The sequence below is a fragment of the Jaculus jaculus genome, chromosome 2 (genome assembly GCF_020740685.1).
Source record: "Jaculus jaculus isolate mJacJac1 chromosome 2, mJacJac1.mat.Y.cur, whole genome shotgun sequence".
Classification (NCBI taxonomy): Eukaryota; Metazoa; Chordata; class Mammalia; order Rodentia; family Dipodidae; genus Jaculus; species Jaculus jaculus.
The window spans coordinates 57621838-57649079 of NC_059103.1; the positions used below are offsets into that span (position 1 = coordinate 57621838).

Sequence of the window (27242 nt, forward strand, 5' to 3'; positions counted from 1 at the left end):
TTTTACAGGTTTCTGTCAGCTGGTTTACACAGAGAAGATTTTTCAGTTTAGCTTCAACAGGATTTCTTGGTGACCTTGCGTCACAAGAATGTGGAGTCTCCAGCAATATGGTCTTACCATCTATTCTTGGTGGGAAACTGAGAGCCTTGGGAATGGCCTGTAATGTTTTGGAGGCCACAGGGACCTCTCTGACCAACAACTCTTTGAAAGATATCCCATCCCTGGCACTGAAAATTTTCTAGCAACAATCTATGGGTTCTGGGTAGGAACAGATGATGACATTAAAATAAAAGAGAGACTGACTGACAGGGGGTGGGGTTATGACAAAGAATGTAGTCACAAAGGGAAAGTGGGGAAGGTTACCATGCTTTATTGTCTATAATTATGAAAGTTGTCAGTAAAAAAAAATAATAATGAAAGGTAAGATGGACTTAGCAATTACATTAATGGGCCAATGCCCTGTGGAATAGAGGCAGAATGTGAACCCAGACTAGGGGGACATCATGGCAGAAGGAGTGTGAGACAGCTAACTACATTATACCCATAGTCAGGAAATAGAGAGCAATTAATGCTGCTGCTCAGAGGGTTGAATCCTAGGCCACTCTGGATCCTGTCACGTTGACAGTAGTAACCATTACAGAGCACCTGGGCCTCTGTCTTGCCTGCTCAGAATAACTGTGCTCTTCTGGGACTCAGCAGTCTGTTCCAATGGATCCCCACTGGGCCCAGGGCCTGGCAATGCCCAGGTGTGATGTCTTTTTCTTTATGACTATCTACGTGATATCCTGCTATGTCATTATCTCATCCCCCATATCCACAGTGACACCCGAGTTCTCTCTCAAGAACCTGCTCTAGGTCACTTTACATTGGAATAGAAGCTGAAACCCTGAGCAGTCTCACAGCCTGATACTAAGAATCAATGGAAGTGGGTAGTGATGAATTAATTCTGGTTTGGGTGACTTCAACAAGCTCAGTTTCAGGTTCCATAAAACACAACATGGGTCCTTGAGGCCATGGTCATGATCCCTGGAGTGGACCAGTTCTGTGTATGCTAACATCACACCCTGCCCGCAGAGTACACAGCAAGGGTAAGGTGACAGTGCCACAGGTTGTATGTCACTGAAAGGTTGATGCAGAAGCAGAGCTCAGGACAGAGACACATAGTCCCTGTCTAGAATAGCACAGCACATCTCCAGGAAAGGGATCACACCACTGCAAGGAATCAATGCCACACCTGAAAACAGCAAAGCAAACCAACAAAACACTTGTGCATGATACCAGAATAAATGCTCAAGGAGACACAACGATGGGAACAATATAAAAATAAAAGCATGAAATCTGAAGGTAATCAGATGTAGGCACAAACTCTATAGCTCCTTCGCCTTTTAAAATGCTGGCTGTCTACAGTCCAGTACTTTTTGGTGTGTGTGTGTGTGTGTGTGCAAAGTGAATGCACATGCATAAGGAAGCCAGAGGATGACATCCAGTGTCTTCTTCTATCACTTCTCTGCCTTATTTTCTGAGAAAGTATCTGTCCCTGAACCCAGAAATCACCCAATTCGATTAGACAAACCAGTAAACAAGTTTTGGGAATCCTCTTGTCCCCACCTTCCCAGCACCAGGATTACAGGTCTATGCCATCTTGCCCCGAATTTTATGTGGGTGCTGAGGATCCAAATTTAGGTCTTTGTGCTTGTAAGGCACAAAGCACACCCGCTGAATCATCTCCTTGCCCCAGGCCTTTGATGACAATAAGGCACCCATCTCCCTTTCTAAAATTGTCATCAGAGTTACTTGTTTCCAAACAAAGAATGGAAGGTACCAGGCAACAGAAACAGGCTTCTAAGGAAGGCTGCCTTGCTACATTTGGCTAGCTCAAGTTGTGGGGTAGCTTGAGTGCCATGGGTGGAGAGCTCCCTCCTGTGGGAGCTGGAAAGACACTTCAGATCCCATGGCAGGGTTCTCACTGGCGAGTGCACAGTCACAAGGGCATAGGTATCACAGGACTGAGGATTTGGGTTTAGTCATGCAAATGCAGGAAGAGCTGCCAGAATCCATGTGTTTAGCCATGGACAAAGATGAGGCCAAGGAGGAAGGGGACAGGGAGCAGCCTGAGACTTGAATTAGAAACTGAAACTTTGAAATTGTAAGACTTCAACTTGGGCATGGCCCATGATGTGCTCTAGAAACCCTAGAGGGCTGGAGGATGAGCAGGCTCTGTGGGGGTCAGAGTCACAGATGCGAGCCCAGGTGTGGGTTTGTTGCACCATCAATGGCTCAATACATGGGCACAGCCTTCAACAACCTAATTATTACAGCTCTTATAACATTTCAGTACTGTACTATTAATTTTGCAAGTATTGTCTTATGACTCTGTGAGTGATGAGCCATGCTTATTCTGTAGAGGAAGGAAATAACTCAAATAAGTCTGATGATTAGAGCTCAGAGACAATGTGTGTGAAGCAAGGCTTTAAACCCAGATCCATCTGACCTCACTCTCCTAGTCTGTCCAAATACTTGCTCTCTGTTGGAATAGTCACCCTACACATGACAGAAAGACAATGATACTTTTCACCTACAGGGCCCAATATTGATGTTCACTACACAGTAAGACCTGATACTTCAGTCTCCAAAGGGCTTTCCCCAGGTCTTGTCTGTAAGCACCGTAGGTATGGTAGTGACAGCATTATCACTGGAGTGGTTGCAGGAGTTTACATGCCAGTGAATATGGTCAGGGCCCTCTAGAGGTGTGGTGCTGGTGAGGTTAGAACAAGAAGGAATATGAGCACAAGCTGGGAGAAAACAGTCATGTATGAAGTGTGCCCCTCTGTCACAGTGATCCAATGCTGAAAGCTTAAAAGGAGAGGAAGTATCCCAAACTCAAAAAAAAAAAAAAAAAAAGATACCTGTTTCTCTCCTGTTGCCTGTCAGGCTATCACCATTTATCATTTACAAAACTAGTGTGTTTAATAGAGTCTGATCTTGAAGCTCACCTCCAAACAAAACATATAAAAAGACTGAATGGGTGTAGGGTCAAAGAACACCAAATTGAGAATGGATGGGGATCTTATAGCACCAACCAGTCAAACCCCTGAAGCTGCAGTTAGTTACCAGAGGAAGGAGAGACATTTTCCTCAGTGCTGGAGCCACTGGCAAGTTGTCCAACCCTACTCATGCTGGCAAACCTAATTTAACTCAGCAGATCATACACAGAAAATGGACAAGAAAGTTAGAGGGGGACTACTTGGGAAGAAGGGGTTCAGCAAGAATGTAAGGGAGTAAATGAGGATAATAGGGGTGAATATGATCAAAATATAACATAAAATGCATGAACTTGTCAAGCAATAAAAAAGAATCTCTAAGACTGTTTTATATTTCAGAAATAAGGGCTCTTTGAGATGGGATGTCTACCCAATTGCATCCAGGCTGAACTTGAATAAAAACTGTCTGTGTATCAGAGAATGCAGACAATGAAGGCAACTGAGAAGGAGTCCTTTTCCTGCTAGGAAAGAATAGGTAAAACGGCCAAGCAGCCAAATTTCCTTATTTTGCTTTCCTGTAAATTGTAACATGGCCACAGGCTCAGTGGGGAGAAAATTACACTACAGCCCTGGACACTGAGTGATCAAATTATAAACAAATCTATTTTCCTTATTAATAACTGTTTCCTAATTTCTTCTGGAATATAAAGAAATCCAGCTCACAAGTCAGGACCTTGATGCTCAGGAATACCTGGTCAGGCAACTTTGTTCTACTACCCGATGGGAGACTGGGGACCCAAAAAGGAAGCCAGAGTGTGTATGGATAGAGTATGTGGGGGAGGCAGCTATGGCCTGTCATATTGGCCACGTCAGCCACCATGGTGACCACAATGTGCAACAGAAACAACTTTAGGGAAGAAAGATTTATTTTGTCTCACAGTTTCAGGAAGGAAACCTGACACTCAGCCAGCCCCCTACCCCTTTTATTTCATTCTGGGATAACAGCCCCTGGGATGACACTGTCCACATTTGCAATGGGTCTTCCTCCCTCAGTTCATCCTCTCTAAAAGCTCTGCATAGACACACCCAAAGGTATTTCTCCCCAATCTCCGAAGTGACTGAATCTACTTAAGTTGCAAACAAAGATTAACCATCACACCTGGAGAAGGGGTTTGTGAACCATAAAGCTGGAAGGAATTGTAAGCAGAACAGATACCACAGTGACAGCATATCAGCTGCACCTCAGGGGTCCTCACTGCAGTGCCTGGAAGGTGTCCCTAACTCTTAGCCATCTTCACTGTTGGCCTGTCCATCAATTCAAATGGAAAAACTGACATTTATAGCAATGAATGAGGTCCTAAGGCCTCCAGAAAGGTGGAGACAAAATTGGGTTATAATCCACACAAGTGGGTTAGAATGTGCTTTATGCTGTTGAGAAAGGAAATTAGAAGCAAGTCAAGGGAGATGACTTAGTGGGTAAAGTGTTTTCCACGCAAGCATGAGGACCTGAGTTCACATCCCTAGAACTCATGTATGGCGTGGGTGTGGCAGCAAACTTCTGTAATCCTATCACTGGGGAAGCAAAAACAGAGGATCCTTAGACCTTGCTGACTAGTTAGTCTTGCTGAATCTGTGAGCTCTAAGTTCACTGAGAGATCCTGTCTCAAAAAACAAGGTGGAGAGAGAATGAAGAAGATACTCACTGTTGACTTCTGGTCTACACATGCACACACACACATGCACACACACACATACACACACACACATGCACGCACACACATGTGCACATGCAAAACAAAAAAAGAAAATTGTGTAAGATATGATTATGGACCATGTTTCCAGAAGCATGGGGACAGAGAATCACAAAGACATCAGGAATGGAAAACACTGAATGAAAGGACCAGGATTGCATGGAAGATGTGCTGGAGCTCTGAGCTGAACAAGCTGGAAGAGCCTTGTCAATACAGCAAGGAGAGCTTCACCCCAAGAGGGGTTGACAGCCATCTGGGTAGAAATAATGCCTCGCAAAGGGGCATCCAGATCTAGAAAGCTCTGCTTTTTCTGTGACTGCAAAGTTGAAGGGCAGAACCATGTCTACCGAGCATCCTAAAGGCAAGTGTGAAATGAAAAGAGGACCAAGAAAGAGGCTGCAGAAAAGCATCCTAACCTCCCACTGCCCAGTGCCCTGCAAGTTTAGGCATCTAGTACTCCCTCTGTTTTGAAAATTCACTTAGGACTTAGTGTTTTCATGAATGTTAGTAAAGGATGAAGTTGGCAGGATAGCAGATGAAAATTTCTAAAGGGTAGAAACAGACATAAAGCAGAATGTAAAGAAAAAATTTACAAGGTCATGTTCTTTCAATTTCCATCAATTCTCAGGTAGGTTTGATTAACCCATACACTGACATTGGGAGGAAGCATTTTCTTTTCTGAGCTTCAAATGCACAATGGTGATCTGGGTCATTGTTGACTACACATGAAGAAGAATGTAAACAAGTGTGAATTTAATAAAGTAACCCACTCCCAAAGTATAGAGATATACTTTCCTTCTATTCTGTCATAAGCAGTATTTTTTGTTGTTATTTTCAAGGCAGGGTCTCATTTTAGCCCAGGCTGACCTAAAACTCATTCTGTTGTCTCAGACTAGCCTCAAACTCACAGAGATTCTCCTACATCTGCCTCCTGAGTGCTGGGATTGAAGGCATGAGCCACCATGCCCAGCAGCAATCTCTTAAAGTGTAGAATAAGAGTGAACTTGCATATTACCCAAACAAGTTACTGTTAGAAGATAATGACAAGGAGACAAGGAAAGATAACTGTTGAGTGAAATATAAAACATATTATTTAAGGCTAATATTTGGACTGTTAGATCCAACTAAAGCATAAAAATATTATTTGTGAATTCTTATTTCAAAAACTAGTTGCAGGTGCAACCCAAATTACTGTTCAGCCATAATGCTAAATAATTAGGAAAAAGCATTCGGAAACCATTATTGTTACTAACAATTCCATTCAGTTGGGAAGTATACCAGGAACTCGTGAAGATGCATTTTGTTTTTCATTAATTTCCAATACAGAACAATCTTCTCTTGGCTTGTGTGTTTCTGGCCTTGGAGATAACCCATGCCAGTTGTTAATCTTGGCTGGCTTCCCCCTACTATGACTTAGCAACACCCTTGCCCCAAATCAACATTATATGCTTGGGGAATTCAGACTCATTTAATTATTAGCCCAAGTAAAATATAATTATGTGGATAAATCTGTAGGGAAGGAGAATAAAACAAACAGCCATCACAAGGCAAAGGGAAGTGACACTTTGATCAACTCCTGCCTTGGTTCATTGTGTAACAAGTGTGTCTTGGTTGGCCTTGTTCTTTGGGGTGATCTGATGCTAGGGAGCTCTTCATTGGCTCAGCTCTTCCATACAACCTATGCTGGACTAAGGGACAGAGGCTAGTGACCTGTCTCCACAAAGATACTACTCAGTGCTCCTTAACTTGTATGTTGACGGAGAATGAGCATTATTTTCATCCAGAGTGAGTATTTTAGAGCAATTTTCAAATGCAAATAGTATTTGAAAGTTATCACGGACTTGTTTTGTGACCACTTGCTCCAGAGATTTCTAGGCATACATCTCCATCATGCAAGCTTTATGGACATTGTGAGCAGCAAAAGTACATGGCCATGATACTACTCTGAGAAGTGTCATGGTAGCTTCTCTATCTATTATCTCTTCTACAAATATGGACCAAGATCCCATCTCTTAGCAGGTGTAAAGACTAAGTGAGAATGGACACCACTTTTGAATGCTGGCAGGTCTGATATCCCACTGGGAATACCGCTAGCTGCTTTTGCTCTGGGGTGCCCTGGAGAGGAGCTGCTGAAACAGAGAACACATCTTGCCATCCCTGAGCTTTGCAATCTCTAATGACTCCTGGCTGTACCCAGCATGGTGAGCTCTTCAGCTTAGCTGGCATTTGTAGCTCTTCAGCATAGAGATGCCACATACTAGCCACTCCACCCATTCCATCTGTCCCAAATAACAGCAAATTGAATAATACTTCTGCTCTTTGAAAAGAATAAAAAATCTTCTGAAGGGCCTTCTGCTTTAAAGACCTTCCTCCAATCAGAAAGCCATAATCTCATTAGTACATTTGTATAAAGTTAACCTTTGAGTCACTCAACCTGAATTATCCCTTGTTACACTCAAATCATGATATCACTTTTCTTTGACTCCAAAAGCCTTTGCAACTTTTAATATGATGTTGTAAATAAAATATGCTTATATATGCTCATTAGAAATCTATGTTTGTGTGTGCATATGTCTGTCTGTGTTCACTTGTGCTATGAACTGAATATTTATTACTTCATAATTCATATTTTCTGCTCTCATATCATGTGATGTAGAGAACAGGCACTTGGGAGGGAAGTAGGTCACAAGGAGGAACTCATTTGTGGGCTTAGTTCCCTTTCCAAGGGGAAAGCTAGCCAGTTCTCTTTCTGCCATGTGAGTACACAGTGAGAAGAAGGGTATTTGAAAACCAGAACAGGGGCCCTCTCTTATTTCCAGGTCTGTTGGCACATTGATCTTAGACTTAGTCTCCAGAACCATAAGACATAAATAACTCCTGGCATACAGCCTGTCAGACCAGCCTGTGCAGACCAGCACAACACATGATTGCCTTGCACCCACCTTGCTGCACTCCATCAGGTGTGAGCATGTGCCCCATATAGCCACACCAACTACTGATTCCTTTCGCAACAAATTTCCGAGTCTACACCATGTGTCAGATGGTGTAGGAATGAAATGAGAAGAAAGGAAAGAAAGGATATATCAATAAGTCATAGATCCAAGTCAAACTTAAGAGTCCCCTCCACCCCCTGCCAGCATTCAAAATTACAGCCAATCTCCTATTTTGGGACTAAATTTAGCTCGGGGTCTTTAAGTATGGCCACAGAAAGACAGCAAGGATAATGAGCAATCAGGCTAAGTCACCCAATAAAGGAAGTGGCAGGGTTTTGATGGCTGAATTAGCCCTTTATAGCTTCATTAAGATGATGGTGCTGAGTGGTAACCAGTGTGGTCTGGTTTGGTGGGAAAGGCTTCCTGTGCTTCTCTGGTCCCACTTTGCACATGTATGTATGTGTACATGTGCAGAGCTTTGTGAGGTCTATTCTACATGAGTATCTGCTTATATATGCTGGTTTCTTATCTCTTAACCAGATGTAAGTACCCTCATGTTGATGTCTCTTGCCCCCAATGCATTATGTCTCATGTGAAATGTTGACCTATAGCAAGGAGTTCTCAGGTGGCTTTTGCAAATTTAATAGTTATACCAGGTCACAAGTGAATGTGGTGGCATGAATGTGCTTTTAAATTAGTATTTTAAGGAAGCCCAGAGTATAAAACTGTCCCCAACAACACAAATTAAGCCCATTAATTGAGCATAGCTCCATGGAGCTCTCCATTGCTCAGCCAGTTAAGAAAGACAATTCACTGTGCAAAGCAAGGTTAATAAACACTGGTACTGATACCCTGTGTTTCCATCCCCTTCCGATAAAGGAATTTGTTCTCCATGTGTGTTTGTATTCTGAGGTGGACCTGTTTGAACTTTCCCTGGAGAGGCCAGGAAGCTTCCTGATGGAAGTACATTGAGTCATGCCATTTGAGTCTGTGGTGTCCTCTTATATTCTGGAGTGGATATAATGAAAAGCTAAGGATGTTTGAAGCAAAACTCCCTCTAAGGTCTGGAAGCTCAAAATTAAGATGTCAGATGACCCTGTTTCTTGTGAGGCACTGCCTGCCTCTCAGACAGCACCTTCACGTGTCCTCACACACAGGAAGAGGCCTGCTGGGTTGGAGGTCCCTCATTACGACCTCATTTAACCTTTGTCTCCCTGGCAGGCTCATGTACGATGGAGTGAGGGTTTCTACCCAAGAGGCTTTGGGAAACACAGTTCGTGCTCTACCAGTGGTGTTTTTGCCCTACCTGCCAAGGGAGATGATAAAATCCAGGCAATTTCAGAGGGTGAAAAACAGCTTCTCCTGACACCTCCAAGTCATCCTGTATGTAGTGAATTCCACACAGTCTTGGGTGTGAATTATTTTTTTTTTCCTTTCTATGACAAAACACCTGACAAAAACGACTCTGAAGGCTGAAAGATTTATTTAGCTTAAGGTTTCAGAGAGTTTAGCCCATCACAGTGAGGCAGGCATGGAGGATGTGAAGCAGAGGGGCCAAGCAAGAAGCGGAAAGGGCAAGGAAGGCCTCAAGGACACGCCTTAGTGACCTACTTCCCCTAACCAGGGTCTGCTTTCCCAAGTTCGGTGGCCTTACAATGGTCTATTCAAATTTCGAATCCATCGATTGGATTAAGCTGTTAATTAGTTCAGAGCTCTTGTGACCCAGTCCTCTTTGAAATGCCTTCACAGCCACATGGGGACGGCCTTCACTGATCTCTCAGGCATTGCTCAATCCAGGCAATTTAGCAACCAAGAGAAACCACTACACCTGGTTTAGCCAAGCTCCCACTAAACAACTGCCCCTGTGCCTCAAGAATTCATAAATGACCTCCATTGTTGGAACCCTCTTACCAGTGCTCTCTACTCTAACCCCAATTTCCTCCTTTCCTGATAGGCTCGACCTCCCGCTGTCTACGGTACCCAGGGGCTAGGGTCTGCCTGTCACAGCATGTCCACATGCTATTTTCAGAGCCCGCTGTCTTCCCTGTGGAATCTGCCCCTGCTGCCACCTCCAGATTGCTGCTGCTCGGTGTCTGCTTTCCCTTGACCCAAGCCAGCAGGCACCCTGCCTCTTGGCCTCCTTGTTTCAGATGTCTGTGGACTGGAGTCACTCACTCATACTCCCTCTGTGTCCCAGACTTCCCTTGTGCTCGTTTCTCACCCTCCATCAGCTACATCTCCAGGGCCATCCTTTAAGCCTGTCACTGCCAATAACTGTCTCCTTGTCACAGCCTCGAGGACACAAATGCCTATTTCATAGCAGTCACGTTTTGCCTTCCTTCTTGGCCCCAAATCTGAGATACTTTTACTTTCTCTTCACCTCTATCTATTCCTTTCCACCTCTGTCCTTGCTATACCACTGTCCCCATCCCCTCTCCTTGAAGCGTCCACCCCCCCTCTTCCTCCAAGCTCTTAGTCAATGCCCTAGTTGCTGGCTCCCCAAAGGACTTGGCATGTCCTGCATGGCCGCACAGGAGCAAGGTCTTAAGGCCCAAGCTATGACTCTCGGCACTCCTGCAAGTAGTGTTTCCCCTTCACCACACTTTCTCTCTACTGTCCTTCTTCATTCTATACTCCAGAGCTATGCAATGTCCCTTCTCAAAAAGAAAACTAAAAACAAACCTCCTAGGGCTAGTGTCTCCTCAGGTCTGCTGACCCTTCTTCCTCTGTACAAGTACCCTCTAGGAAACTGCTCCTGCTCTCTCTGGCTGTGGTGGTCCCTGGGTTACTTCTTCAATTAAGGCTGGTAGGGCCCAGGTAGAGATGTGTCCTAGTCTGGACCCCTATTCCTATCTGATTACACCCACTGGCAGCATTCATGGGCTCAAATTCCTGGATTTTTCCTGGGCCTGTATCTGTCCCTGCTGATCTGCTGCCTCCTAGCTACAGTCTCCATTCTAGCCTGGCCTCTCAGGGAACCCACACATTGGGCTTGTTGGTTGCAGAATGTCAGTCTGCATCACAAATATCCCCTGTGTCCATGGCATCCCTATTCAGTACGGAGAGGCACTTGGCACTCAGCTCTCCATCGTCCTACAGCTTCTCCTCCTGCAGCCTCTGAAGTTTCACAAGTAGTATCCTCTCTTTGGCTCATCCCTTTCAACACTGGGACCCTGTAGTCCCACCACCTCTGCCTCTGTCCACTTCCACCCTTGGCCAGACTTATACCACCTCTGATGCCATAGTCCTAGAGTCCTACCTCCTCTCCTCACTCCATGCCTGCTCCTTCAAGCCTATGGCCTGGCGAAGGTCATGCCTCCACTGCCAGCTCAAGGCTCCTAGGGAGCTTCGCCTCTAATTCCAAGAGGTAAGCCCTTCTCTCCCTGATGATCTTGTGCTCTGCTTCCCTCTCTGGCTGCATTGCTCATTCTTCTATTCCGCTTAAGCAAACATGGACTCTTCACTGTTTCTGGAACATTCTACACACAGTTTTGCCCCAGGAGTTTTGCCCAGCATCTTTCTCTTCCTGAAATCACTCTCCTAGGTCCTTATGAGGCTGCCTGGACAGCCAGCCATCCCCAGAGCCATCCCTAGACCTGTAGGGTTTATTATTTCTTATTATCTCCTGACTTCTACATGATCCCCTATAAGTCAGGCCCTTCCCAGAGCACCTTGCTCCCCAACAACCCACTGTGCCACACTCCCTCTGGCTAGCTTCATTCTTCGCAGTCTTAGATCATCTATATATACACTTAATACAGCCATTTACTTAATGTGCTCTATAAACATACATGCATGGACATGTGTACTCCTTAGAGGGAAATATTTTGTTTCATTTTCTAGTCTATTCTTGGCATTTTACATATATGCCTTGAATATATTTTTTTAATTTTTTATTTATTTATTTGAGAGTGACAGACACAGAGAGAAAGACAGGTAGAGGGAGAGAGAGAGAATGGGCGCGCCAGGGCTTCCAGCCTCTGCAAACGAACTCCAGATGCGTGCGCCCCCTTGTGCATCTGGCTAACGTGGGACCTGGGGAACCGAGCCTCGAACCGGGGTCCTTAGGCTTCACAGGCAAGCGCTTGACCGCTAAGCCATCTCTCCAGCCCGAATATTTTTTTTTAACAAGGGAAGAAATAATGTAAGACCAATCATGTCCAGCCATTGAGAAAAAGTCAATAGTAATGAAAAGGGAACCAAAACTAGTAAGCAGGATTTTGCATAAGGGTTAAAGCCTGCAGTGAGAATAGATAAATGAAGCACTTGGAAACAGGAAAGGCGGATGTAATATGCCAGTCTGTGTCGTCATCCATCCTATTCTATTCCTACAGGGTTAGAACTACCATTTCAGTAGCTTTTAAAATGTGTTATCCATAAAACTGAGTTTTACTTTCTCCCCAAAAAGTGCCGCCATAAGGATCAGTCCTTGCACACACACTAAGGTAGAGCCAGTTCCCAGAGGAGGCTGAGCAAAGCCCTGGACACGGCTGCTCAGGGAAGGAGGGGCATGCCTAGGCCATGGTGTCTGTATGATTGCATAGCAAGCAGCACTGAACATCAAGACTAGCCTGCTGTGAGTTTGAGTATCACTAAGGAGGTGATTTGAGTTATACAGAGGAAAACACTCTGGAGAAGATGACGATGTTCTGTGAACACCAGGAGGTTGAGAGAGTTATGTAAAGCTGGCTCTCATCCACCCACAGAAAGTATTCCTGTGGGTGAAGATAAGAAATCATATTCGAAAGGGTTATTAAATCTTTTGTCTTATATATATATATATATATATATATATGTATATATATATATATTCACTAAACAGTAACCAAATAGATAATAAATAAATAATAATAAAATAATAATAAATAAATAACCAATAAAATGGAAAGAACCGAAGCTCAAGTAGGTACACTTCCTATGTTTTCCACATAAAAAGGAGAAATACGGACACCAGGAAAGTGGGATGGAAACAAAGAAGACTGATAGGGAACAAAAAAAGAGAAGGAGGAAGGAGGCAGAAGAGAAGGAACAAAGAGTAGGAGGGGAGAAACACAGAGAGGAGATAGGGAGGGAAAGAGAAAGGTAGAGAGGAGAGAGGGAGGGTAGGAGAAATGTAGAGAGAAGAAAAGAGGGAGGGAGGAAGGAAAGGAGAAAGGAGCAGGGGAAAGAACTGAATTGAAATTTCTCAAATGTTATTTAAATTTATTAGCAATACAAATTAATATTTCTTCCAAAAACTGAGGACAGTGGGGACAGGGACACCTTTAATTATGGTTATATGTGAAGTCTCGGCTTCTATTTTCAGTATTGAAAGCATTTTGTTACAAGAAGGAAATTCGGCCTTGGTTTTTTTCTTTTGCTAAAGTAATTTCTGAGACTAGGGGGAATAGTCTGAGAAAAGAGGTCTCCTGTAATTAGAGGATATTTTTAAGAAACAATCAATATCAGCACCAGCAGCATGACTGCACTACAAAATGTGCAAAACTTAACAGTGCCACTTTGCATGCCCATCTTACTAAGGTTTTGCTAAAAGCTTTCTCACTCCAGACCTCATATCACTCCTAGATACACCATCCAGAGATGAAATGACAAATGCAGACACATGCCTCAGAGGAAGTCCCTGGGTAGGGGCAATATAATCCAGCCTTGAGACACCCAGAGCCCCTTCCAGCAAATACTTGGGGTCCCTGCTGAGTGATCATAGTGCAGGAACAGGAACCCTGATGGTGATACAATGAGCTAGGTGCACATCGTAAGGAACATCATGATTCTGGGAAAGAACAATGGCAGGACACGGAATGTCCCACACATGGCATGAGGCCATGAGAGATGCAGGCTGGTGATACCACAGTGGACTCTGAATGAAGCCTGGTCTGCGAGGGTAACTGTTTGGAGTGAGTTTCAAGAGCAGATTTGAGTGTGTGCACTACTGCAGACATGTGCAGGTGAGCTGGAGGCAGGGCTGTGTAAGCATTCTTCCTAAAAGCATTGGTGGAAGAAAGCCAACGTCTTCTACCCTGCCATGGCTTTGGTGCTAGCACTGTGGCTGCTCCTACTGATTGCCTACTGGTACAATGCTCCAGTCTTGGCAACCTGGTGAGGGGCTGAGTGGATGCAGTTGGGGTGAGAATCACAAGGCCTGCTGAGAGAAAGTAGTGGCTTCCCTGTTGTTTTCAAATCTTGAGCACAACAATAGGCAAAGGCTGCTTCAGCCTACAGCATTGACACCATTCGAACATCAGTGTCCATCTGGGAGGTTCTCCAGTGGTTTCTCTTCTTCCCTCTTTCACATTACGCATGCTTCCCCACTGCCTGCGTGATACATTCCAACAAACCTCACATGGACATGACCTTCACAACCGCATCTCTGCCCAGCCTTCACGTCAGTCTATGCAGAGTCGACATGTGCTTTTTCACTCTCTAGTTCAGGGAAAGTCTCAGCTATTTCCCTGCCTGCACTTCCAGTCTTTCTCCAAAGCCATTCTCAACGACGGCTGTTACCCACTGAACTCTGTCTATCCAGGCAGATGCAGTCCCATGTTTGCTGCTGCTTCAGGCTATATTGGATTCAGGTTGTATTTCCTTGTTCAGAACTCTGGGTCCGGGCTTCCTACAGCACAGTGTCTGACATGCTAGAGGCACTCAGTGCGCGTGTTGATAGTAATATAATGTTTGCTAATCACTAAGGTGGGTCTATCTGTAATCAGTATTTGTAAGCCATAGAGAATGCAGAACATAGATCTGGTCACTTTACATATACCATCACTTTGATGTACTCTTCCCAAACCACAACATGTAGGTTACATGCAACCAAAGTTAACCATGAATGCAGTACAACACAAAACTGTAAGCATACTTAAAATATTGTGAAATATCTTTCCAGTGGTTTTTTTTTTTGTTGTTGTTGTTGTTTAGCTGCAAAAATTCTTGAGCATGAACCTTACAGATGACAACATTGTGTCCCTGTGTCAAAGATTGGACACACCTGTTAGATAGGTGCAGACACCATAGGCTGCTGGAACCTGCCCAATACAAACGTCATGAAGGATGCCCCCGCCATATGAGACCCCTGTGGCTAGGTGAGGTCCAGGGTGCAGATGCCCATGTGAAGTTTCTCTGTACTTTCTGTCAGAATTATTCTGTTGTTTTGAATATGGACTAGGCAGCTTTTTGAGTTATATAGATACTGTAATTATTAACTAGTGAACTCTATTGCAACTACAGAGAAACTGAAAAGTCAAGAACTGAAGCTTGTTCAAACACCACTGTCTTTTTGTTCATTTCCATCTCTTCCTGTTCACAGTGACTTCATCCTGGCCCTCGTCTTCCTAGAGCAGCTTTTTACAACACAAGCATAGTGTTATCTAGGGAGCGACAGAACAAAGTATGAAAAGACTAAATTTAATCTTCCCACTCAGTGAACACGCAGCTTCCAGTTCTGCTGCTGCCCTTGTTCTCCCTCCTCCTGACTGTCTCTTTCCCCCACAGAAGGGGACAAAGCCTGTTTAAGCCCTGCCCTTCCAGGAAACCCTCCCTGGTCCTTCCATCAGGTACAACGCTCCTTCAGAGCTCAAGGACTCGGTCAGAGACCTGGCATCCATTATCTGCTTGTCTCTACCTCATCTGCTAAATTCTGATCAATTTTCCAGGATGTTTGATCATCACTCATCTTATCCTCCACACCTGGCATAGTGATTTCAGCAATTCTTGAAGATGGCAGGGAAAAAAGCAGAGAATAACCAAATAAAAGACTGAGTGGGGCACACAGTGGACTTCCAGTTTCTTGTATCTTTGTTTTATTCATCAGAGAAAGCTTTTCTTGGGAACTGTGATTGGCCAATTCCCAACTCTCTTTCCTTTGATTGAATCACTGTAAGTTAGAGTTTATTGTGGAATGGGGAAAAGTACCATTAAGTAAGAGTCATGTCATCATACTGCCAGGATTATGTAAGGGCAAAGAATCAGCGGGTCCACAGTTGTAACTATGAAAAAGTAGTTTCACAGCCTTTATAACAGAAAAAAATAAGGAAAACAGTTAAATGCTCACGAGGAAGTCTGTGCTGTGGTTCATCTGGGCAAGTACTCTACTCAGCTTACTTTTGGGTAAAACCATTATCTATCCTCAGCAAACTATTAAAAAAAATCTAATTGTAAAAATTATTACTTAAATAGGTTTAGAAGTCTACTCAGTATAACAAATGTTAGCAAGGTCAAATTAATTTTGACTTAAAATATAAAAGGTAACTATTAACTCTAAACTGTGTTTATTTCATATACCAAATTCAGGAATATTTTTCTATGTGAAAATTACCAATCTAAAAAAGTTCCAAAGAGAAAATGAACATGCTGCAGCTACCTGTGGACCTGCCCATGGTTTACATATGCTGTAGACATGAAAAGTATATACACAAAATCTTAGAGCAACTCCTGTACTCTTCACATGGTCCCGTGGGGACCAGAATACTGTTCTCCTCACTTGACAAATGGAAAACCTGAAGTCCAGAGAGGACACTGACCCCCAGGGGCTCAAGGTAGAAAACTGAGTTTAAGGCTGGAGAGATGGCTCAGTAATTAAAGGGGTTTGCTTACAAAGCCTGATGGCCAGATTTGATTCTCTAGTACACACATAAAGTCAGACACACAAAGTGGGACACATGTCTGGAGTTTGGAGATGCCAGAGACCTTGATGTGCCTATTCTCTCTCTCATGCACAAAAATAGATAAATAGTTTCTTTTTAGAGAAGACTGGGGTTCTTCTCTGCTCATACTAGTGCTGGCTGATGCCTCTGCCCCTCATTGAGATGTGACTTCCCATTAATGAAACCATTTTCCTATGGAAGACTTTAAACCACCACACATGTAGACAGACAAAGAGTAAGCCTCATAAACTAACTCCAAATGTCAGTCATCTACATCCCTATCCAAGAGTCATGTCTATATGGAAGAATATTCCATAAATCATACATTGGTATCTAGAACACAAACTATGTCTAAACACAAATATTAAAAACATCATTAACACATCCAAAAATCTAAAATATCTTTAATATCATGTGAATGTTTTAAATAATTAATGCCAGGGAGGTCCCTGATGACCCCAAAACATTACAGGCCATTGCTAAAGATCTTGGTTTCCCACCAGGAATAGATGATAAGACCCTATTATTGAAGTCTCCACATGCTGCAAGGTAACTGAGAAATCCTAGTGGAGCTGAGCTGAAAACCTCCTCCATGTAGAGCAGCTGACAGAAAGCTGGAAAAAACGATGTTGCATGCAGCTCCATGGGAGAAAGTGAATTCACCAGCGAAGAAACTCAACAGTAGACACTGCAAACCTTAAGTTTGGCCAGCTAGGCCAAATGAGACAACAGGTACAGTAGTGGCATGCTTGTTATAGAGGAAAACAACTGCTCTCTAATTGGATTGGAGGCCCACTCCACAGGAGGGAATACATGCCTGATACTGAAAACCTATGAAGGGGGAAGTCATGAGTCCTAGGCATGTAACATTTGCTGGTATGTGCCTAACTGTACATATTATGCTCACCAAACTGCCTGGTAAGCACTTCTCTTAATGTTCATAACCATATATTAATGCTACTCTCTCTTTTAGTTAGAGAAGCTTCTTTTTTCAGATGATGGTGACCTTGTGATGATTCCAAAGGCACCATGGTGCTGAGAAGAAGTGACAGAGGAGTGCTCAGCACTGAAACATCTCTGTCACATCTTTCAAGGCTCAAGGCCCATTGTGGAAGAAGTGACAGAAAGAACAAAATAGCCAAAAGAAAGGTAGGACTCCTTACAATGCACTCTTCCAGACACCAAATGGCATGAATGTCCATGATCTCACAGTGCCTTACCTACACAAGATCATCATAACAGGAGGAAAAGATCATCATCAAAAATAACAGAAAGTCTGGCTGAGAGGGGGAGGCAATATAATGGACAGTGGAGTTGCCAAGGGGAAAGTGAGGGGGAGGGAATAACCATGGTTTACCTTATAGAAGTTGTCAATAAAAAATAAAATTATAAAAAATAAAAATTAAATAGATAATGCTTTAATTTTTTTTATTTTTTAACAATTTTTTGTTCATTTCTTTGAGAGTGACAGACACAGAGAGAGAGAGAATGGGCACGCCAGGGCCTCCAGCCACTGCTAACGAACTCCAGACGGGTACACCCACTTGTGCATCTGGCTAACGTGGGTCCTGGGGAACCGAGCCTCGAACCAGTGTCCTTAGGCTTCACAGGCAAGCGCTTAACTGCTAAGCCATCTCTTCAGCTCAGATAATGCTTTAATTTTAAGGTTAAATATAGAGTATAAACACACAATTGAGGATATATTTTAATCCCCGTGTTTCATCTAAAGGGAAATAAATAAGGATGGTGGCAGAAATTAGAAAAAGATTTCCTATGAGCAATGATTTAAGGAAAGAAAGAGAGACAGACAGACATGTCAAAGAACCCTTCTCTTTTCCTTAATTTCATCTTCCTAATCATAGGGCTCCTGTGTGATTCATGTTATGTAGGCTGCTTCTCTCATTGGTGATTCATGCCTTCTAATTTTTTGCATATGGAAGTTGGTATGGTAATAATCATGTATCTTTAGGACAACTTCATGACTGAGGGACTATATGGTATCTGAAATATAGAGAAAGGAAGTACTGTCCCCAGTTCCCAGAAGTCAAGAGCATTCTTAAACCTGCTGTGCCAGTAAGAGATCCTCTCCTCTATAAAAGAGGCTTAGAGCACTTCCTATTTCAGCATTATCTTGAGGATCAAGTCTGTTATTACACCCACCTGCTAGGGCAAGGCCATATATGTGTGGGATGCAACCACATGTAGTACAGTGTGACCTGCCACAAGGTAGAGCAGAACGTATAGAAAACCATCTGGGGAGTAAGCTGAGCTCTGTCATTCACAGCCCAGAGACCCCTGGAATCCCATAGGTAAGAGGTGTGTAAAGGGGTGTGAAAATAATACTAACACTTGCATTACAACTGTCATCTCATCCATGAAGTGACAGAGATGCAGGCAATTAGTACTGCCCTCAGATGACAGCACTCTCTTAAGGAGGTGAACTATTTAACATGCTGGTTTAGGAAAACATGACAATCGTGGCCAAATCCTGAAATGCTTCCATAGGAAGTAGTGATTAGCCTGTAGATCCCAGAATAGGTTTCAGACACAACCAGACAGAACAGAATCCATTCGGATGACTTGCATTTTGGTCTCTGTTTTCTTCAATGAATGGAGGAGAACATAGGTACCCACTCAAAACGCAATGGTAATTATCACATTGTCCTAGGACAGAATGGGCTGCCTTGTCCAGCAGTAGTCTACCCATTCCTAGACACCCAAGAAGATGGCTAAAAGCTGCTTTCATGAATAGCAAGCTGGAGGTAACATACTGCTATAAAATGGCCATAGCACTTAGTAGATTCTGGCATTCTCAGGATTAGATATATAGAGTCAAGGTCACCATATTATTCTGCTTATTATGAGATTGTTTTCAGGGTCATTTTGTTTTAATGCTTTGCCTACTGGCTTTGAATTAAGTTCTAGAGAATTTTGAACATATACCAAAATGCATTTTACCCTTTTAAAAGCTAAAGATACATTATGGTATATTTTATTTTCTTAAAGTCAAATCATAAAGCTTCTTGTGGAATGGCAGACAGCTCAAACATGGGATAGTGAGTGCAGAAATGGGACTGCAGCTACACAGCAGGGCAGGGTGGAAACTGTGACAAGAGCACTCCCTATCTCCTAAGCCATTCTCTGTAGCAGCCTTTAACCCAGCAACTCTGCTGTGTCTCTATCTCCATACTAGTGGTTTTAAGTTTAAAAAATTATCAAAATTGTGTTCATCAAGAAAAAAATTATGAAGCCAACAAAATGAAATACCCTGGAAAATTATGCAACAGAGAAACATGCATTGATGAAGGCGTATGAGATGCATGGAGTCAAGAAGGAAGTGAAGGACACAGTGTATAACTTGCTGTAACATTACATATCCAGGGGCTAGGGAAATGGATCAAAGAGTAAGACTGCTTGTTGTGCAAGCATGAGGCTGGACATGACCACACAAACCATGGTCATAGTTCTGAGGGAGGCACAGACAGGAAAATCTTGGGCTTGTTGGCCAGGAGGTCTCACTAAAAACTGCAGCTGCAGGTTCATTCAGAGACTGTCTCAAAGCAACACCCAGGTGAGTGATTGGCAACGATACCCTCTGTTCTCTTCTGGCCTCTGCATGAATTCACAAGGGGCATGAACATCTGTACCCAAGTGCATACACTTTATATTCACATCAGTCCACCACACATACTACACACACATATGTGCATACACACACACATACATGCGCACACACATGCACGCAGGGACGCACCAAAAAGTTACATGTGCAAAAGAAAATAATCACAAGGAATTTTTAGCCAATAATAGTAATTATTTCTGAATTTCAAGATTTCAATGTCTTTTAAAATTACACATGCCATTCTCATACCTTAATTTTTATACATGTAAAGAAACAAAATTTTAAATGACACTGTCTCTCTAGAATATGATATCTATACTAGGTACAATGTTTAGAAGATAAGTTGCTGATGACAGTGACCTTCAAAGTAAGAAACTATAAAGACAGACTGCCTTGAAAATGTATGATTTTGAGCAAGTAAGAATCAATTGTGCAGTAAATAAAGAATCTCAGTTCTAGCAGATCAATTCCTTTCTAACAGTCTTACTGGGAGTTAAATTTGTCTCATAGTACTGTTCAGTTCCATCCACTCATGAGGCCCAGACCTGAATCTCTGCTCCAATGTCCACGCAGGCTAGGGAAGACAGCAGGAAGAGCCCACTGCCCCACTTGCCAATCAGGGGTAGCAGTCACAATTCTGTCTCTAAGTTAGACACATGGCTACCAAGCATGTATCTCCATGGAGACAGAGAACTGTAGTACCAAGCTGAGCTGTGAGAGCATCTAGAGTCTGGTGTCATGCTCCTGTCATTATGGGAGGATGGGGATGGAATAGGTGCTGAAGAGGATGGTTCTGTACTGAGGTCCCCACAAAGCAGGCACTGAAGGAACATGTGCAGAACTGTCTGGAAATCAAAGCATTATGAAAGGCATAAATGTTGGGGTTTTTTTGGCTAAGGTTCTCTGAGTGACTTGTCTCATTTCGGAAATATTTGGGTCACAGTGCTCTAATTTGTGAAAGATATAAGAAAAAGTCATAGCTAATGTATAAATTCAACATGTCTGTTTAATTGACTAAACATCAAAAGCACCTTGAAGTATCTGGTAGAAAAGAGCTTTGACTTAAGTGCCTCATTTGAACTCAGCCATTGTTGCACTCCAAGCCTGGTTTGTTCATTACATTCCTAATGAAACCATGAATTCCCATTGGAATGAACATACCACACTCTGCGATTCCTCAGTTGTCAACACGGGCAGGGCAGTGCCCAAGTGAAAGCTGCACGCACCTTGACCTCGGCTGCTGTCTTTCTTGCCCTTCCCTGCATTTGAGAGAAGAAGATGTGGTTATTGGGATGGGAACTGAGACTTACAGGGAATTGATATTTTCCCTAAAATTTGAACTAGCTTATCAAATGAATGGAGGCTCTGCACACACATATGCCCTCCTACTGCTTGTTTAAAGCACAGTCCTGATGACAGGATCTCTGAACATGTTTGTCAAAGGTGTAGCTCTTTGATTTTTATTTACATTTTTTGCATGTTGTGTATGTGGTGTACGTGTGTATGTGCATATTCATATGTGTGTTAGTACACGTGTGCACATTCACGTAGAAGCCACAGGAAAACACTGAGTATGGTTCTTAATTGCTATCTACCTTACTTTCTAAATTTTTAGATAGTTCATTTAGTCAGTTATTTGAAAGAGAGAGAGAGAGAGAAAATTTTGCACATCAGGGCCTCTAGCCACTGCAAACGAACTGCAGGTACATGTGCTACCTTGTGTATCTGGCTAATATGGGTACTGGGGAATCCAACCTGGGTCCTTAAACTTCACAGGCAACTTAACTGCTAAGCCATTTCTCTAGCCCTCCTTATTTTTTTTTAAATTTTTTATTTATTTATTTGAGAGCGACAGACACAGAGAGAAAGACAGATAGAGGGAGAGAGAGAGAATGGGCGCGCCAGGGCTTCCAGCCTCTGCAAACGAACTCCAGACGCTTGCGCCCCCTTGTGCATCTGGCTAACGTGGGACCTGGGGAACCGAGCCTCGAACCGGGGTCCTTAGGCTTCACAGGCAAGCGCTTAACCGCTAAGCCATCTCTCCAGCCCCCTCCTTATTTTTTGAGACACGGTCTCCACTAAACTTGAGCTCACTGATTGGGCTAGTCTAGCTACTCAGCATGCCTGGAGGATTCTCCTATCTTTGACTCTCTAGCCACTTGGATGACAGACTCACACCACTGCACCCATCTTTTACATGGGTGCTTGGGGTCTGAATTAATGTCCTCATGCTTTCACAGAAAGCAATTGACCCACTGAGCCACCCCCCAAGCCTCTGTAGTGCTTTTAAAATAAAGGCATGTTCTTTACTAAAATGCAAGAATGAGGTCTGGGTGGAAAAGTGAATGAGATCATGGTTGTATGGCCTCTATGCAGAGCCACCAACAAAGGGACATGTGTCGGTGTTGCAGTCAGGTTTGCATTGCTGGTAAAAATCACCCAACCAAGAGCAGCTTCTGGGAAAAAGAGGTTTATTTGGCTTACAGGCTCGAGGGGAAGCTCCTCGATGGCAGGGGAAAACGACGGCATGAGCAGAGGGTGGACATCACCCCCTGGCCAACATAAGGTCGACAACAGGAACAGGAGAGTGTGCCAAACACTGGCATGGGGAAACTGGCTATAAAGCCCATAAGCCTGCCCCCAAAAATACACTCCCTGCAGGAGGCATTAATTCCCAAATCTCCATCAGCTGGGAACCTAGCATTCAGAACACCTAAGTTTATGGGGGACACCTGAATCAAACCACCACAGTCAGAGAGCTAAGTTAGTGTCTAAGTGCAGCCCTCAGGTCAGAAGGTGATCATGGCCCAGCACAGTCTGCGTGTGGGTTCGCACCTGCTTATCTAAAACATGCCAAGGCTCTCTATTGGGAATAATAAATGTTTTAAAAAATAATAACAACAAAGAAACCTGAAACTAGGAAGTTTCTGTCCTACCCTGTGTTCTAGCTTCACACAAAACACTGGGCAGCACGAAGAAAAGACAATCCCTTTGCTTCTTTAGATCAACTTTTGCTACACATTAACCAGAATTGTTCAATTTCATCAGCTTTCTGGGATGAAAACAAAGTTGAATGTTCCATGACTCTGCTGCCCTGCCTCATTTTCTGAGCCTCACAGTCCTGCCCAAAGTCATGCTCTCTCCCTGTGCTGAATGTTTGTAGAGAGTTTAATGAGTTGCTAAGTGCTCTCCTTTTAGCATGGATTGTTGGGCATTCCATTTTTTTCCATATTGAACATTTAAATTTTCCTTAAATTTATGTTGTCTGTGACTGCTTACGTAGTTCCTCACTGGAGCTTATGATCTCTACACAAACACACACAGGTTTCCTTAATATGGGACTTTAGAATAATGCTTAACCAGTATATAACATCCTCTTCCCACAAATATTTCCTTTCTTCTTATCTGGCAATGGAATTAATTCATCATATTTATGCCAAGATGTATTCTAAATGTAATAAGCTAATGTTTTCCTTTGCAATTTTTTTTTATTTATCTGCAAACAGAGAGAGAAAGAAAGAGACAGAGACAAAGAGAGAATGGATACACCAGGGCCTCTAGCCACTGCAAATAACCTCCAGATGCGTGCACCCCTTTTTAACTATGAGGGGTTATTATTATTATTATCTTTATTTTGGGATAGAAAGAGACAGAGAAAGAATGGGCATGCCAGGACCTTCAGCCTGCTGCAAATGAACTCCAGATGCATGTTCCCTCTTGTGCCCATGTGCGACCTGGAGATTTGAACATGAGTTCTTAGGCTTTGCAGGCAAGTACCTTAACCATTAAGCCATCTCTCCATCCTGAATACACCCCTTTTGTGCATCTGGCTTTATGTAGGTAGTAGGGAATTCAAGTCTTGTCACTAATTTTTGAATGCAGGCAACTTAACTGTTGAGCCATCTCTCCAGTCCTCTAATATGTTTCTAATATGTGAAATTTTGCAGTGCAACTCGCATATAAAACAATAAAACCTAACCAAATCAAATTAAAGCAAAAAAGATTCACAGTAAGAGCACTACAACAGTGGATAAGCAATGAGTTACAGCCAGAGCAGGCTGATCTGGGGTTTAGGGCCAGCTCTTTCTGCCTGGCATATGGGAGTTCTGCTTCACTGGGTTGATTTCTGGTTTTTGGACCCTGAAAGACTTCAGTATAGAGGTCTTCATTCTTGTAAAGGAAAATGTCAGCATTTGTGATCAATCTAAGATTTCCACATTTCTTTTCATAGATAGAACTGTGGGTCTTCCAGGACACTATCATTGCTAAAACATGGAGACCATTTTAGTACCATTCAAGATTAAATAAAATACAAGATATGATATTGTTTCTGACCATCCCTAATAAGTGGAAAAATACCAAAAAGAGCCCATTAGAATATACTTGAGAGTTTCTGGCCTTGGGCTCCTCCTCAGTAAGTAATTGGCAGGAAGTGTCATTTATACTTGAGCCACAGTACGCTTGTCTTGTGTGGACATGGGAGGGCCTAGAAACAATAAAAGACTGTTAATTCTACTTGGACAAAGTGGGCAAGATTGCCCATGGTCAGCCATGCCACCATGACACACATGTAAGGAACACTTTTTGGCTTGGGAGAGTCACACCAGTGAAAGACTGGCTCAAACTCCCTGACATTGGATGGCTTTCTGCAGGAAGTGAGAAGCAGGGACAGGAGCAGTGATGAACCTGAATGATGTGAGCCAGAGCAGACCTGTGTAGTATGTTAAACAGGCACACACACACACACACACACACACACACACACACACACACACACACAAAGTACCTTCAAAACTGTCATTACTCTACTTTAGTTAAAATATGCAGTGGCTTGATGACCCACCAAAGGTTAGTGGTAAGACCCCACTGCTGAAGACACCTTATGTGGTTGACATGTAAAATGGAATGGCATGCCTGGAAGTTGGAAGAGAGTCAGTCCCCAGACAGTCAGCATGTCTAGTGCCAGAAGGTGCTACATGGGCGACTGCGGGGAAAATGACCAATATCTGTCCAAGCAACACATGGTCTAACTTACTTAGCAGCAAATAACCTGTTGTGATACCTACACAAGTGCCACAGTGGCATGCAGCCATGGTGGGGAACCAACTGCTCTTGATTTGGCTAACTGATCCCCTCAGTGGTACGGGACCCATAGCTAGAGCTGGAAACAAGTCAGAACCATATCCAAACATAAGCCATTATCCATTATCAAGCTACCATCAACCATGGGCTACAAGAGAGCCTACACCTATTAAATTCTCTATAAAAATATAAGGGTTATCTCATTTGTCCTGGTGCTAACGTACTCTCCGTTGGAGAATCTGCTTCTCTTTTTCAGATAGATGTAGATCCTAAGGAGAGAGCCAGCCCATCATAACTCAAAAGGGCCCCGGCTGAAACTAAGACAAATTGGCCAAACAAGCAAGGGTGCTGTTTTCCTGATGAACCAGATACCAGCACAAGGGGGAAGGAGACCAACACAGAGAAAAATCAACTCCTACCAAATCAGAGAACCAGGGCCCCAAAGGCCCCCAATACCTCATCACTGAAGCAGACCAAAAATTAACCCAACAGGGCTCAGGGAAATTTTGCGGAAGAGGGGGTAGAAAGAATGTCAGAGCCACATATTGGGTCATGATATGCAGAGACATTTATCTTACCCATAACTGTGGGCTAACTCCACAATGCATGACCCAAATACCTCAACAAGGAGGGGCTATGGGGAGGCGGTAGGTTATGGATGAGCCTAATAATGGTACCAAACTGACTGTATTTGCTGAATACAAAGCTAATTAATAAAAAAAAAAAGAAAAAGAAAAAAAGAAAGGGGGAAATGGCTTAATTAACATGTGTGAAGAGTGGATACAGTATGTAAACTGAATTAACATAAAAAAATATGCAGTGGCTGGTTGTAAGATGTTGAAAAATTGACTAGACTTTTTGCTGAATGTCACCAGCATCCCAGCACAAAGGGCTGGGTCTCAGACTGGACGACGCTCAAGAAGGTGATCAAAAGAACCAGCACTGGGCAGAGATCAGTCTCACTCTGTCTTACAAATCTGTCTAAGAACATAAACATTTCCCCAAGAAGAGAGCATGGCGACTTCTCTGAAGTGTGGGTTTGCTTCAGTGATGAGGTATTGGGGGCCTTTGGGGCCCTGGTTCTCACTTGTGAAACGAGGGTATGGACCCCAGTCTTTAGGAATGACTCTGCTATTCAGCTTCAGTCTCAGGCAGTCAGGGGGTGGGTTTCTTTAGTGTCCATAAATAGTCTTGTGATTTAGTACTTATTCCTTATTGCCTTTTAAACAAATGTGGTTGTATTTATGTCTATATGAACCTCCTCCCTTTTAATAGAGAAGAGCTAACCTTCCCCTGGAGGTGCTGCCAAGACCCAAGAACACAGAACTGCTTGGCCAGCCAGCCAGTACAGCCTGGATCTTCGCCTCATAGAGGTGGAAGAAGGGGCCTCTCTGCCTTGGAGTGCAAATCCTTCCATTTTTACATGCACTGTTTATTCAAATTTTTTTCTGGCTTACGCTATTTCTCCTTAGACTTCAGGCATGGTGATGGGATGGTGTCTCATACAATTTTTACAAATGCCATGTTTACTGATAATGATTTATTTTAGGATTGGTTGTTGGAAGTGAGCCAATTTTCACATACATCTATGGAAAACGTGTGCCTTGAGTATTTAATTCAAAACCATCTTATAATATATGAGCATGAGCAGCTGTGGACGGTGACATCATAAGTCCCTGACAAGCTCCTGCCATTGGCTCAGGCAGTCATGCCTCTGCATGCTCAGGCAAGAGTCCTCCTACACAGCTGTTTAAGGTCCCCTTGATGCCATCAAGGGAACAGCAGCAGGTAAAAAGGACAGACCTTGAATCCTCTCTGGAGGGGATGGCATGTGGCTGGTGCCTTGTAACATTTCATATCTGGCAGTTTGTGTGACTTCTGTAGAAGTGAAGACAGAAAAGGAGCTTTAGGTATAGATCAGATTAGGAGTCTATAGAGTCTGTGGTCAGCAACGCCAGCCCCCTTCACCTGTACCGGACCCTACGCAGAGCTGCTCTCCAATCTTGTGCTGCAGGGAGGAAGATTACAGAGATGGTGTGCTGTGGTATGAGCTGAAAGGAAGCCCATCCCCAGGACAAGCCTTCCTTCCCAAGTAAGGTTCAGGGTACCAGGAGAGCTGGGATTTATGTTCTGAAACCCTGATTACTGGCCTTTGGCAACTCACCACCAAAACAGTGCACTGGGGACTCACGAGGCCAGTGACATAGTCACAAGTGACAGTATATGGCCACATA

The 27242-nt window shown here is 43.3% G+C and overlaps 1 protein-coding gene across 13 annotated transcripts in view; it reads right to left on the reverse strand.

Annotated features, from left to right (window-relative positions):
- The window catches only part of Myt1l (myelin transcription factor 1 like), a 456412-nt gene that overhangs the window by 395986 nt on the left and 33184 nt on the right, over positions 1 to 27242 (reverse strand). For 11 of the 13 annotated variants that reach the window (XM_045143668.1, XM_045143672.1, XM_045143677.1 and 8 more), the window contains exon 2: positions 21088 to 21185. The exons of the other annotated variants lie outside the window; for them this stretch is intronic. The gene's annotated coding sequence lies outside the window, so the exon portion shown is untranslated. The remainder of the gene's footprint in view (positions 1 to 21087; positions 21186 to 27242) is intronic. 13 annotated transcript variants of the gene reach the window in all.